Here is a 14,733-nt window from a genome sequence, read left to right as displayed (position 1 = left end):
ACTCGTTACCATTGTTATTTCATTTGCTTTACTTTGTGTGTGTCGATTGCGCTGCACTCCCTCTCCTCCCTCCACTCGAGATCCACCGGCGATCTCGCATGTGGACTTCACGCCTGAGATACGTTAGGCTTTCGCGTGGGATTCAGATTTAGAGTAACGTGGTGCGCGTAGCCGCACCTGGCGCCCATTATTGGATTGGAGAAAATTGTCTGGTTGAGCTACCATCTTGCTATAGAGATTTCGGGAAAATCAAGGTAAAGCGACGGCACGCTCCTGTCCGGCCGACGAGACCGGAAGGACATCGTCGTCGTCGTCATAATTTATAACATTTTTTCAACGCAAACATTTCTTATTTTTACTTGCAAATGCAATGTATTATATTTGTTTTTTGAAAATACCGAAACATATTAAGTTAATTATAAACGACAGTAAATAAAATTAAAAGTAAGTTATTAATGCCATTGCGGCATGACGCACAGTAACTGAACTATACTACTTGCAGTGATGCGCCATAAAGATACGTCAGACATATAAGATGGTTGTGACCAGTAGCAGAGAGAATTCTTCTCTCTGCCAGTAGTAACTGCATTAAATAATTACATAATTAAATAATTAACCTTTTCTCAAAAGCAGTAATACAGCCATTGTCACACATTGGATATGTTGATTTATTTTTCCAAATATATCAATAAAAAATATATAAACATATGTACATATACAGTCAATGAAAAAATTATTAGGCATTCTAATTTTTATTGAAATGTTACACAATTTCAAATAAGCGTAACGCCGCGAAAAAAATCGTACGGACTTTATTTTTTTTTATTCACAGGGAAAAGTTCAAAGTTGACGATAGTCATGATGGCAATTGCGCAAAAAATTTATTTCACCCCGTAGAGTGCATCAAAAATTGCATTTTTTGGGAGATTAAATACGTTCTTACTTTAGAAAAGGTACTGGAATGGGGAAAGGACAAATTCAATTTCTGTCATATGTTCCTTCAAGTACAGACTTCACCCTTTAAAATAGAAGAAAATTTTTTTCAATATGACCATTTTTCGCGGAGTTACGCTAATTTAAAATTGAGTAAAATTTCGATGAAAATTAGGATGCCTATAATTTTGTCAATATCTATATACAATATATATATATATATATATATATATATATATATATATATATATATGTATATGTATGTACGTACGTATGTATGTATTACGTATATTTATGTATGCATGTACGTCTAATACAAGAAAATGTAAAAATATATATATGTAAAAAACTTACCACTATTACGTATCCATAATTTGTGTCTTGCATCTGTACTTGATGGAAATCGAAATAAATGCGACCCCGACAAAAAAACACCATTGCGACAATTTTTAAACGCACATTTTTCATATACACTTTCTGAATACTGATCACTCATTTTGCAATTAATTAATTTATGCTCGTACTCGTAAAAGAGTCCTTAATAAGAAATAACTTATTCTGTATTTTTCTGTATTAAAATTACTACACGTTTTAAGATGCAGAAAAATAAGAAAATAAAAAGTAAAATAAAGCGAAAAAGGGAAACAAAATATTAATACGTACGCTTCAAAAAATAAAATATTAAAAAATAAAAATAAACTTAATTTGTTGCGCACAAAATATGCACAAAATTAACGTAACCTAGCCGATAATCTATTAATTGTTGTGTGAACAATTAATGTCAACTGAATTCACTCGAGACAGCGTCTTAGATAATGAAAAATCAGTTTAATATTTCGACTAGTGTACGAATAAAATATACTGATCGCAGCAAATAGTACCAGCTCTGGCAAATGCTTCGAATGGAAAGACTCCACTGTTGTCTATCGCTTCGCATAAGAGAAAGAGAGAGAATCTTTTCAAAACAATAAAGAAAGCGTTTTTAAGCGAATCGCATGGCTCCCTCAGAAGGGGGTAAGGGGGAGGAGTGGCGTCGCGGCAGCGCGTCGTGACTCGCGACATCAACAAGTGAGTCCAGACGTCGCAGTTCGTCATATTGTTCGCCACTTCGTGTGTGCCAACATCGTCTCCGCAGGTCCGCATTTTACGAAGCCGTAAGTAAATAATTATGTATTACATCATTACTGTAATAAGCTCTAATTAATATGTATTAATTTTCAATAATTTTTCTTTTTTAGTTATATTCCCAAGACGCCGAAGAAGACGACGATGTCGACAACGACGGCGGCGTCGACGACAAGCGCGGCGTCGACGACGATGACCGCGGCGTCGACGGCAAGGACGACGACCACGGCGCCGACGGCAACGACGACGACCGCGGCGTCGACGGCAACGACGACGACCACGGCGTCGACGGCAACGACGACAACCACGGCGCCGACGGCAACGACGACGACCGCAGCGCCGACGGCAACGACGACGACCGCAGCGCCGACGGCAACGACGACGACCGCGGCGTCGACGGCAACGACGACGACCACGGCACCGACGGCAACGACGACGACCGCGTCTACGGCGTTGATGACGCCAGCAGTAACAGACGTTTTCCAATTATATGTAAGTGTTAAATTTTTAATTACATGGGTGCTTTACAGAAACGACACTGTAAAACACAGTGAGGGTGCGTTCAGAAACGTCACCCGGGTACACTCGGATATACTTGCCTGCCTTTCTATCTCAGTGAGTTAGAAAGAGAGGAAAGTATATCCTAGTGTACCCGGGTAATGTTTCTGAACGTAGCCTGAATCGTTTCATCTTTGTTGTTGTTGTTAAAAAATGAAATATAATACTCTGTGGTACACAGTGTCGTTGCTGAAAAGCACCTAAAATTTAAAAAATTAAGTCCTTTATTTATACCCAATTTCTTCACCTCTCGATGACTTTATCCAACACACCTATATCCCAGAATCGATCAATAAGAAAACCAATTCTGAAAGATATCTGTTGGATAAAGTTATCGAGAACTCATCTAGAGGTGAAGAAATCGAGCATTAGTTAGATAAATACTTATATCTGTGCACTGAAAAAAGAAATTATTTGGCTCAACAAATGTTAAATTTATATATACATTTTGTTAAGTTAAATTATTTTTTTGTGTATAACTCAGTGCAGTTATAATTATAAAGTTATATTTGTTATACTCATATCATGAATATCATGAACATGCTGTTTCATTATTTTTCTTATTGTTAATGTTTTAGAGCGAACAATTAGGCACAATAATTGCCAAGGCAATAGCTGCCTCTCAAAGAGGTAGGAGAGGGCGAGGACGAGGACGAGGACGAGGTGGGAGAGGAAGAGGACGAGGAAAAAATATCAACTATTTTTTTTATTAATAAATTTTTATGTATATTTTTTATTATAATATATTTTATATGATGTAATACAAACATATATTTGTCATTCTAAACCTTTCGGACATAATCCTAATCTATAGCGGGTGTGCGTCAGGCATTTTCCCCTCCCTGGTAAAAAAAAAAATTGCGTGTACATACATCGTCGCGTTAGAAAAAGTATGACCGGTGGACGACTGGATGCAACATATATATTGAAACAGTATAATATATAAGTGTCACAGTAGTACTATAAGTAATAATGAGTAACAGTTATATAGCGAGTTGCATTGAATAAAATTATTCTCGATTCGTTGTCGTAAATCGTTTATTATAATATAATTGAGAAATTTATACATGTGTATCCCAGTGTATATAAAAAATGTTAAATGTGATAATTTGCATAAATTTCTAAAGCGTGTCGGTTTTAAAACAGCTGTTACATAAGCGAGCGAGAAGGTATAAGAGCAAGCGAGTCGTCAATAAGAGCGAGTAGGACAGTAACAGGAGTGAGCGAGATAAGAACAACGGCGCGCAAGGAAAAGACTCGATGCTCGATCCTCGATCAGATCCCCACCCCCAAGCCTTCTGCATGTGTTATTCTCATCTCACTCACTCCAATTACTGTCTCGCTCGCTCTTATTGTCATCTCGCTCACTCTTATACCTTCTCGCTCGCTCACATAACGAAAAATCAATAACTTTGCGTTACCGACATTAGCACGGAACGCAACCTAAATCGTGCACGTATGTGTTACCCCGTGGCCCAAACGTGGACATTGGCCACGTAGTTCAATTTCCACATTTTGTGGACATAGAGGCGCTTCAAAATAAAGTTACAGCTAAATCGCGCCCGTGGCCGCTCTCAGGCTTCTCTCTGTTAATATGTAGGAAAATACATCGATAATTAATGTCGCGCGCCGATATAATGTCACGCGTCGCCTGGTCGCCTCGTCAACTCGGCATTCACGAGATCCGAAATCGCATAGCCAATAGCCATAGCTCGAGAGAGAAGAAGAAGACAGCAGATCTGTCTATCCTCTTCTACCGCTGACGCTCGAAGCTGGCCGAAGCCAGCCGAAGCGCTCGGCTGCGTTGCTGAAACGTAAAGTTGGCATCTCTGCCCATCCCCACCACTGGCTGGTAGTGGCTGTCGAAAACCGCCAATCTGGCATCCTTGGGCGGGACGCTTTAACTCATTTCTGAACAGTCAATTCGCGGACATCAGTGCTAGTAAACGTGTTTCGTTTGAAAGAAAAAATTTTTGAAGGTTACTGATGCAACCTTACGCTTTGAAGTAACCTCGCTCCTAAGGGTGCGAGCACATGGGCTTATATTTTCCGCGTAACGCGTATCGCATAACCAAATCAGAAGCGTTATTCGAGAAATAGGTAAACATGGCGTTAAGAGGACTCACTTCCGATGACCTTGAATTTGACATATATTGTCAAGGACACCCTCCCGAGTAACATGCAAGTGATTTTAGTCGGGGGTCGCTTTTTATTAAAAAGTTATTAACAAATAAAGTTAGCGAAATAAGAACAGTATATGTGTGAGCGGGAGAGCTGCGCCCCCCAGCAACCCTCCTCCACACACTGCTTAATCCTTCATCCCCACACGTGCCTCTTCATATATTTCCGACACAGAATATTTTCGTTAAAGCAGGGCACACACACACACGTGTGTATGCCCTGCTTTATAAAAGTTGTTATTTTCGTTAAAGCAGGGCATACACACGTGTGTGTGTGTGCCCTGCTTTAACGAAAATATTCTGTGTCGGAAATATATGAAGAATTTCAAACGTAAACAAACAGGGACTGCCGCACTTACCACGCGAAACGAGGGGCCACATGGGTTCGTGGCGCGCTTTACAAGCTCGTTTAGGTAGAGGTGGTATTAAACAAGATAAGTTAGTCGATCATCTGTGTGAATATTTGTGGCGATATACAATAAACGAGCTTGTAAAGCGCGCCACGAACCTGTGACAACTCGTCGTCTCGCGTGAAAAGTGTATGCGTGAACTATTTCGACATATATATTAGTCATTTATGCCTTCCAATACTCAAAATAGCAGCTATATTTTTCAAACTTTATTTGTTAATAACTTCTTAATAAAAAGCGACCCCCGACTAAAATCACTTGCATGTTACTCCGGAGGGTGTCCTTGACAATATATGTCAAATTCAAGGTCATCGGAAGTGGGTCCCCTTAACGCCATGTTTACCGAAAAATAAATAACATAAAACGTTACGTGATTGGTTACGCGATACGCGTAACACGGAAAATAAAAGCTCATGTGCTTGCACCCTAAGGGGGCATAAGATATTGATATTTGGCCGTATTGCGTTTCAGCAGGTGCCAGGAAAATTAAAGAAGAATTAAGAAGAAGATTTCTGAACAGTCGTCGGTCAACGAATTATAGACGCTTAGCGAAATTTGGAAAACATACTTTTCGCAAAATGACAGAAAATACGAGAAAAACACAAGTACGTATACATAGAAAGAGAGATTACGAGTAATCACGACAGAAATATATAATTGTTCTTTGTATATATTATTATATAACGACTTAGCCTGCGTTCGTTTTCTTCCACTGGGAACATATACTATATTAAAAATCTATAATATACGTAACGTACCCTATATATTTTTAGTATAGTACATGCTCCCAGTGGGGGAAATTGGGAGAAAACGAACGCAGGGTTAATGAATTCGTCGATATAAATTTTATCTCATCTGTATAAGTGAAACATAATTTTTGCTATTAGGTTATGAATGATAATTCAACAAAACCACAAGCCACATACGCTGCAGTTCGCTTTTACTCGGACGAGACAAGAAAAGTGTCTGTTGTGCCAATATCACATGTCCAAGATTTTAATGCAGAAAAATGTTCTAATGAACCATATTTTATTAGAAGATACGATGACAGCAATGACAAATTTAGTCTGTCACCGGGAGAAGTTTTATCTGTTTCAAGTAAATATATTACTTTTTTGTACTGAATATCGGTTAGGCTGCATTCGAAAACATCACTCAAGTGTGCCTCCGTGTATCATGTTATCCTGGTTGTTCACCAAATGTTAAACAGGATAAAATGAAACACAAAGGCACTTGAGAGACGTTTCCGAACGCAGCCTTACTTTGAAGCTGCTAACACTGATATTTCAATTTATACAAACTTATTAACTATGAATAATTAAATATTATTCATTTCATTTAATGATTTTTTTATACATCCAGTAAAATTAAAATTAATATTGTAAATATGATATCTGTTAGGTAATTTATAAAGGTGCCTTTTCATGCTGACGCTCGACGCTCATTTTCAGCGGCAAGAAGGTCGCATGACCACAATTGACGCCGGCGTCAATTGAAATTCATGAAAAGGAAAACAGCGTCAAAATTTCGGCGTCTTCGCGCTGCTTTGGCTTTGACGCTTGAAGTTGGAAAAATCCAACTTCTCTTTCTTGACGCTGGCATCATAGTGATGTCACGTGACGACGCTCAACGCTGTTTTTCAGCGTCCCATGAATTTGCACCTTAATGGTAATAATATTAAATGTAAATGTCAATAATTGAGGTCTTGAAGAAAATATTGGTATATTGTCTGTTCTTCCAGTAATATGAAAATACACAATACATATTTATGTTCTTAATCAAAATAATACTTCAAGATTATATTCAAAATGTTATAAGCATTTTGTATATATATATATTCGAGCTGTGATTCGTTGTGAACTGTAACAGTATTTTCAAAACTTGTCAATACTTTACTGAATTAACTTTATTGCTTTTAAATGTAAATATTGAATTATACATATAAGTTTTATTAATTTATCTTATTTTCATAATTTATCTTATTCGAATAATATATTGAAACTTCTTAGGATTATTTTTCAGTCTTGTTTCTGCAGGGATATGTATTGAAAAAATTTTATCGAATTATTTATTAAAATTGTTTGCAATATTTAAATTGACAATATAAATGACTTCAGTTAATCTGAAACATAATTTAAAAATGTTAAGTTTCCACTTTCTTCACTTATATTCCTTAAGAAATATTTATTTTCTCTTCCTAATAATTTCTTTGTATCCAATAACAGGAGTAAAGGTTTATTGGAAACTAATTTTATTGTATCTTTTTTTATTTGAAATATAGAAAATTAATAATATTTTGAATTTAAAAGTCATGATTTTCCTACAAAATTGTTATCAATATTTTAAGGACTGTAATAAATTTTACAGCATTTTTTAATGTAAAAATTAATTAATTAAATTAATAATTTATATTAATTTGAATACATATTACAGTATATAGCATACTGAAGCTTTATTAAAAAATAACTTAGAAATTTCTTGTAACGCTTGATTGTTATTCCAATTAAACTATAAAGTGCATTGTTGAATATAAAAAGAATAGAGAAGAAGCAAAAAGAAAAATTATTTAAGAAGCAATGTTTGCAAACAATAATGTTCATTCAGTTTTGGAAAAAGATTCTTTCTTTATTGTAAAGTCTAATTTATTATAAATAACTATCTAATGTTGCAGACAATAAAGAAAATTTATTAAGCAGAAGCGAACGCCACAAATTTAAAAAAATACGACGCAGTGATGCATTGGAAAAATTACGTTTAAAATCAAAAGATCGTGGTATTCACGAAAAAAATAAGGTAAAGTAACGAATATTTGTTTTTCGTACTTATTGTAATGTTTGATTATTGACTTTGCTATTACAAGTAATAATAAGAGTTACAATAATATAACAACAATAACAATAATAATAATAATGGTAATAATAATTACAGAAAATTCAAACCAAATTGAAGAAACTATCAAAACTAAAGAGTGGAAAAAAAACAGTTGAATAAATTTTTGAAAGGAAGATGACAATTGGTCGATAGCGATGAAAGTGATAACGTTTTTACAGAAAATGAAAATGATGAATCAAACGAACAAGGTAAAGAGGGAAAAGTTAAATAAATATTATATTATTACTTATTCAAGCATGTAAATAGATAAAACGATAAATTTTAATATTATTTACTGCATAATTTTCTTCTTGAAGACTCTGAAAGTACTGAAATTGCATCTCTTGGTATCATTGACGATAGCTCCAGAAGAGCTTCAAGAGCTTTAAAATCCTTAACACCAGAACTCCAACGAAACAATAATCGTATTGATCCTCACGATGAGCAGATGCCACGTAATGTTACATAAGAAATTAAATATTTTTGTAAAGACTTAAGTAATTTATCTTTTAAAATCATTTTTTTATTATACAATATAAATTTAATATTATGTGTAAAAAAAACTATTTCAAAATTAACGTATATTATTGTGTAATGTTGTAGTTGAAAATTATGAAAATATTACAAATGCACGGTCTCCTACTATTGACAATCACAGTCCTGTGAGAAGTCCAGGAAACCAACATGCACAATCACCTTTACCGCATAACACCGTCAATAATGATGATGATGAAAGATTAGGTAATGTAGTTGTGTAGAATGAAGCAATTTTTTATTTTCTTTAATTAACGTAATTTTATTTTTATTTATATTTTTATTATTCATTAATAAATGAGTAGAATAAATATGTAGAAACTCCTCCGTTTTTTTTTTAACGTAAGGAAATCTTCAACTACTGGAATCCCTAGCCGAAGCTAGGTTTGACCAGTAGCCCCCCAAAAAGGGGGGAAGACCCCCCTCGCCCTTCTGGCAAAGGAACGAGGGGAGTGTGGAATTCTACGCGTTGCCGCGAACGACACGCGCAGCCTACCCACTAAAACCTCACGGGTGCCCTACCTGCGCCAAGTGGGGACGTCCGGGGACATTTATTTCTGCTTCCGGACGCCCCCGGCGCTGAGCCTGACTGGCTCTCGTCTCCGAGCTAAGGCTCGATCGCTCAAGAGCGGAGTGTATCGTTTGTGGCGGGATGTGGGCACCCCCATCCCGCCACACCTCCCGTTACTTGTGGGAGGTTTGGTCGGCGCCCGGTGCCAGCCAGAACGCCGACCTCCCACCTCCGAACCGGACCCCTCGTCGAAGGGAGAGTTCGGAGGCGAAGTACCACGCTTGCAGCCTCTTCAAAGCCGCATAGCCGCCCTTTCAAAAGGGGCGGGAGCAGTCCTGCACTGTAGCATTGTGCTAGGGCTACTTATATATCATTGGGACGGACCCGCCGCGTCGGGATTCCTCTCTCCACGACGGATCCGTTCCGCCTCCTCTTTGGCGGACATCACCTGACCACAGAAGGCCAGGAATGCCCGCCACTTTGTTTTGTTCTCGACCATAACCGCCACTATGGCCGGGAGAGAGAGGTCATTACCGACCTCCCTCTGTAGGACACGGCGCTGTTCTGCCCACGCTGGACATACCGTGTGCTGCGCCGTGTCCCTCACCTCGTCGCAATGATGGCAGTTGGTGGCTGCCTCCTTCCCTATGCGACACAGGTACCCACCGAAACAGCCATGTCCGGTGAACACCTGCGTCGCATGATACGTCAACCCGTACGTCCGACTGTCCAGCCATTTCGCTAGACAGGGTCGGACGGCATCGACGGTCCTCTTTCCCGCCAAGGCAGGGTTGGCAAGGTACTCCTGCCATTTACCTATGAGGACCGTCTTTTCCTGGAGTCTAATAATTTGACTGGCCCCGTTCCAGTCAGGCCCCTCGGAACCCGCAGCAGCCTGGTGCGTCGATACACCTCGGCATATTGAGCAGCCGCGAGCTCCAACGGAAGGAGCCCCGACAGGACCGTCGCCGCCGCATGCGAGACGGTGCGATATGCCCGTGACACTTTAAGGGCTACCACACGTTGAAACTCGGGCGTAACAGCGCCTTGATTTGTGTAGAGCCCGCCACCGTAGACGCCCACACCGGAGCGCCGTAGAGTGCCACGGACTGCACCGTCGCGGCATATAGCCGGCGAGCACGACCGCTCGCCCCTCCCAGGTTAGGCATAAGCCTTGCCAAATTATTGGCTACTCCCAACATCCTGGGAGCAAGGCGAGCGTAGTGCTCGCCGAAACTCCAGGTACCGTCCAACCAGAGGCCCAGAAGTTTCATCTGGGCCCCCACGGGGATACGGGTCCCCTCGACGCGAATGTATGCTCCGGGCGGCTTCCCCCTCGCACGGTTATAAAAGAAAACGGCCTGCGTTTTCTGAGGAGCCACCCGGAGCCCAAGTCCTTTACGGCAGCCACCACACATGCCACTGCGACATTCGCCAAACGTAGGGCCTCTGTTTCGAAATCGACTAAGCGACGATTTGAAATAAGCGCCGTAATACCGGCTCAGATGTCGCGAGCGCGATCGGGAAAGGCGCGACGATTAACGAGCGCGGCAACGGTGAAGCACCGGCCCTAGCAACCGTTGTTTATCTTCTTCGTCGTCATCGGGTGTTTCTGCGTGTGTTTTGTCGCGAGTTATTGAAATCGACATCGAGAAAAAGCGAGGAGACTTTTGTAGAATCTTCGAGCGGAAAGCAGAGTTTCAAACAGAGCCGTGGTGGAAATCGACAAAGCCGGACGGGACGCTTTGATGCTCCACATTTCCACTTCCGCATCCTGCCTTTTCACTCCCAACCAATACGTCATCGAGACACCCGAGATTTCTGACGTCGTTGCTACCGGCCTCGAGAGAGGCCTCAAGTTTGATTACTCGATACGATTGCTGCAGTAATTCAAGTAATGCTTATGCGGCGATTTCCGGCGTTATATGTATATTTTGAGTGCGGGCGATCTCAGTTTTCTTTCATTACGCGTATCCGAAACCGGTTGTGGCATTATTCTTTTAGATATATTATTCGCGGTATTTCGTGCAGTGTTAAGTGCGGTCATTTTCGCCATTTGTTCATTACACGTTTGCGTGATATGTTCGACATTGCTTTAAATGTTCTTTTTGATGTTGTTTCTATGCGGGCGATTCCGGTATTCTTCCATTGCGTGAAGTGCACCAAATACGAGTATTTTCATATGCAAACAAACGGGAGTTAATTATCTCTTGCAAATGATACGTGATTTGCCCGGCGTTGTTCTCTTCATAGTCCTGTTACTGCATTATCATTTGTCGACCGCTAACGATATTCCAATTCTCGCACCGAGATTCCTTGCGTAAGCCGACGAGAAAGTTGTGAGTAGATTATAGAATTGCTACGATCGAGATATCCGCAGATTCACACGTTTGAGGTCTTGACGGGCAACACGACGTTGCAAGATTAACGCGTGGCTTTGCGATCAGCACGTCGTCGAGGTGATGGACCACATATGTCTTAGCGTATGCCTTTGTAATAAGGTGATCGAGCAGCACGAGACTGCAATGTGAGATTCAGGCCTCTTACGTGGTGACGAACAGCACGAGGCTGTATGGGATATTTCGTTTTCTACGCTACTCTGATCTGATAACCGCGACTGATGACTTACGTTATTCGTTGATACCCGCGACTATTTGATACAACCGCTTTTGAGATTACCCGCTATTTCCTTGATAACCGCTCAGCTCAACGAGATCTCTGCGCGCTAGACCATCCTTGTTCTGCGCGCCATTCATCCTTGCGTTCTACGTTCCTGCATACCTGCGATCTGCGCGCTAGACATCTTTGTTCTGCGCGCCATTCATCCTTGCGTTCTACGTCCTGACATACCTGCGATCTGCGCGCTAGACATCCTTGTTTCTGCGCGCCATTCATCCTTGCGTTCTAACGTTCCTGACATACCTGCGATCTGCGCGCTAGACATCCTTGTTCTGCGCGCCATTCATCCTTGCGTTCTACGTTCCTGACATACCTGCGATCTGCGCGCTAGACATCCTTGTTCTGCGCGCCATTTATCCTTGCGTTCTACGTTACCAACATACCTGCGATCTGCGCGCTAGACATCCTTGTTCTGCGCGCCATTCATCCATGCGTTCTACGTTCTTGTCATCTTTGCGAATTACGCGTTAATCATCCTTTTATGCTGTCTTTCTACTCCGGATTCATTTCTCAATATTCTTGGTTCAATTAAAACCTGACTATCTTGTCTACTGTTACCATTTATGAATTTTGATCTCACTCGGCGCAACACGAATCAGATTATCATCACACAACAGCCTCCTCCCAGTTGTCGCCCTCGACCCCCAGAAACGTATCATCAGCAAAACCGTTAAGCCAGCATCTGGGGGGGGGGGGAGGGCGATTCAGTAGGGCGGCATTATAGCCTAGGTTCCACAGGAGTGGTCAGTCCTAACTGACCCTGCGGAACCCCTCGCACAACCAGCCGAAACCGTCAGGTTTCCGTCCCTGTCTGTGTAGACCATCTCCTATCCCGGAAATAGTCAAATATGACCGCAATAAGATAAGGGGGCACGTTATGGCGAATAAGCGCCCCCCTTATCACCCGGCCAGGGCAGGGAGTTGAAGGCGTTCGCTATGTCGAACGAAACACCAAACCACACCAAACCCTGCCCTCCTCCGCAGCGGCCTCCGAGAGGGCACGGATGCGATTAATGGCATCCACCGTTGACCTACCCTCTCGGAAGCCGTACTGGTCCGGCGAAAGGTCCGGACCAGTCCGGGACAGGTGCTGGACGAGGCGATCGGCGATGATTCGCTCGAACAGCTTGCCTACCTCGTCCAGCAAACAGATTGGTCTATATTCTGACGGTTGGTCGGCTGGTTTCCCCGCTTTGGGGAGGAGGACCAACTTTGCTGTTTTCCAACGCTGGGGGAACCGGCCTTCCCTTAAACATTTAGTAAAGAGCCCCCTAAGGTGCGCGGCCAGCTCCCCCGTGGCCAAGGACCACGCCCTGCCCTGGGACTCATCAGGCCCGGGAGCCTTTCCCGCCTGAAGACGCTTGGCGGTTTTTTGAAGCTCCTCTAGACTGACCCCGAGTTCATCGTCCCACTCCACTGGCGGTGGAGCGGGAGCGTCGCCGACCTTGCCAACCGCATGCTTCCCAGTCGCAACCCCTCCATAAGGGGTACCCCGAGGGTTCCTCCGAAGGGGGAGAAGTCGGCGCCAGACGAGGGGGACACTCGGACTTTCCAGAGCCCGTCTTCCGGTGAGGAGTCCCAGGGCGACGAGGGGAAGGCTCTCCTTTAGATGATAAGATGCGAGAAGCGTTCCGAGGACGGAACACATGATAAAATAAAGGTTTGTTTGATTTGCCGTAGTCCGTCCGGCGCAATAGTACGTAAGATAGATATAAGTTGCGCGATGACAATCGCCGGGCTACGGCCCACTTAGCACGTAAGCTTGATTTGACGATCCACAGATAGTTTAGTTCCGTTTGGCACGAAAGTGCTCGGCTCGGCCGGTAAACATTAATTGATTTGATGCGCGTGGATCGCAAGGCAGCGCAGAATAGATAGCGCCGAGCCACACACAATCTTCGTTCCCGAAACACGCGGAGGTAACTCCGTGAGGCGACGCAAAGCCAAACGAGGTAAAATAACTACCGGTGCCACGTTAGGGCATCGCGGGAGACAGGCACAGCCGAACCGCGCCACGATCCGATCACCGGGAAGCGGAGTACGGAACCGCGGTGAGAGGCGGTCCGATCGGGCGGACTTAGGAACAAGGTAACCATCGGTGCCACGTCAGGGCACTGCAAGAAATAGGCACAGCCGAACCGCGTTGCGATCCGACCACCAGGAGGCGAAGTAGCGAGACAGACGTCTTCTCCGAGGAAAAACCGGCGGTGCCGTGTCGGGAAGACCTGGTACACCCGATGGACCAGGCGCCGTCGCGATCCGAACTCCTAGACGAGAGTTACGGGGACGGTCCGCGAAAACGATACCCAGGCGCCGGCTACGGGAACCGAGGCCGGAATACAGACGGGAAGGGTCGCAGAAGCGGGCACGGGGGTCGCCGTCAACGGCGGGCACCGCGAAGTGCACCTGGACATCTTCGTCGAGAAGTCGGTCCGGGTGCCCGTATAGAAACGTCAGAAGACTCGTGCGCACAGGTCGACGTCGACGAAACGCGAATATTGTAAGTAGTGGGAAACCACTACCCGGGAGGTAATAGAGCATGTTATCATTAAGGGGACGCATGTGGAATTTTCCACCGCGAACATCTGGCGCGGCCAGAACGGACAAACACCAGATGTTACTGCGTCGTGGCCCGCATTCCGGAAAGAGAAAGCGGCCGTGGCGCGATGGAAGGGGAAAAGACCGTAAGTGGGGAGCCTGCGAACGGAATATTCCTCGAGGCAGTCTCTCGTGGGCGCTCGTAAAGGTAACATCTCTCTCGCGCGTATATCTCGGTGTGTCGTGGAAAGTTCGCGATCGTCTACGGATTACGATAATTAGTTTACCACAGCGTCCGAAAAAAACGGGAACGCCCGCGAAACGCGTTAATTGTCGCCGATACAAAAGGCGAACGGTCCGAGTGAACCAAAAAGTGGAAACTTGCACTTTGCGA

The 14,733-nt window shown here is 43.0% G+C and overlaps 1 long non-coding RNA gene across 1 annotated transcript; it reads left to right on the top strand.

The window, feature by feature from the left end:
- The first annotated feature begins 5,678 nt into the window (after positions 1 to 5,678).
- On the top strand, positions 5,679 to 7,967 carry LOC139784169 (uncharacterized). The gene is made up of 3 exons (XR_011721490.1): positions 5,679 to 5,811; positions 6,094 to 6,304; positions 7,878 to 7,967. It is a non-coding gene; the product is annotated as an uncharacterized lncRNA (long non-coding RNA).
- Positions 7,968 to 14,733: the final 6,766 nt, after the last annotated feature.

The sequence above is a fragment of the Temnothorax nylanderi genome, unplaced genomic scaffold (assembly GCF_030848795.1).
Source record: "Temnothorax nylanderi isolate EJ_2023f unplaced genomic scaffold, tnyl_v1.0 TNYL_tig0593_pilon, whole genome shotgun sequence".
Taxonomy (NCBI): Eukaryota; Metazoa; Arthropoda; class Insecta; order Hymenoptera; family Formicidae; genus Temnothorax; species Temnothorax nylanderi.
This window is presented reverse-complemented; position numbering and strand designations above follow the sequence as displayed.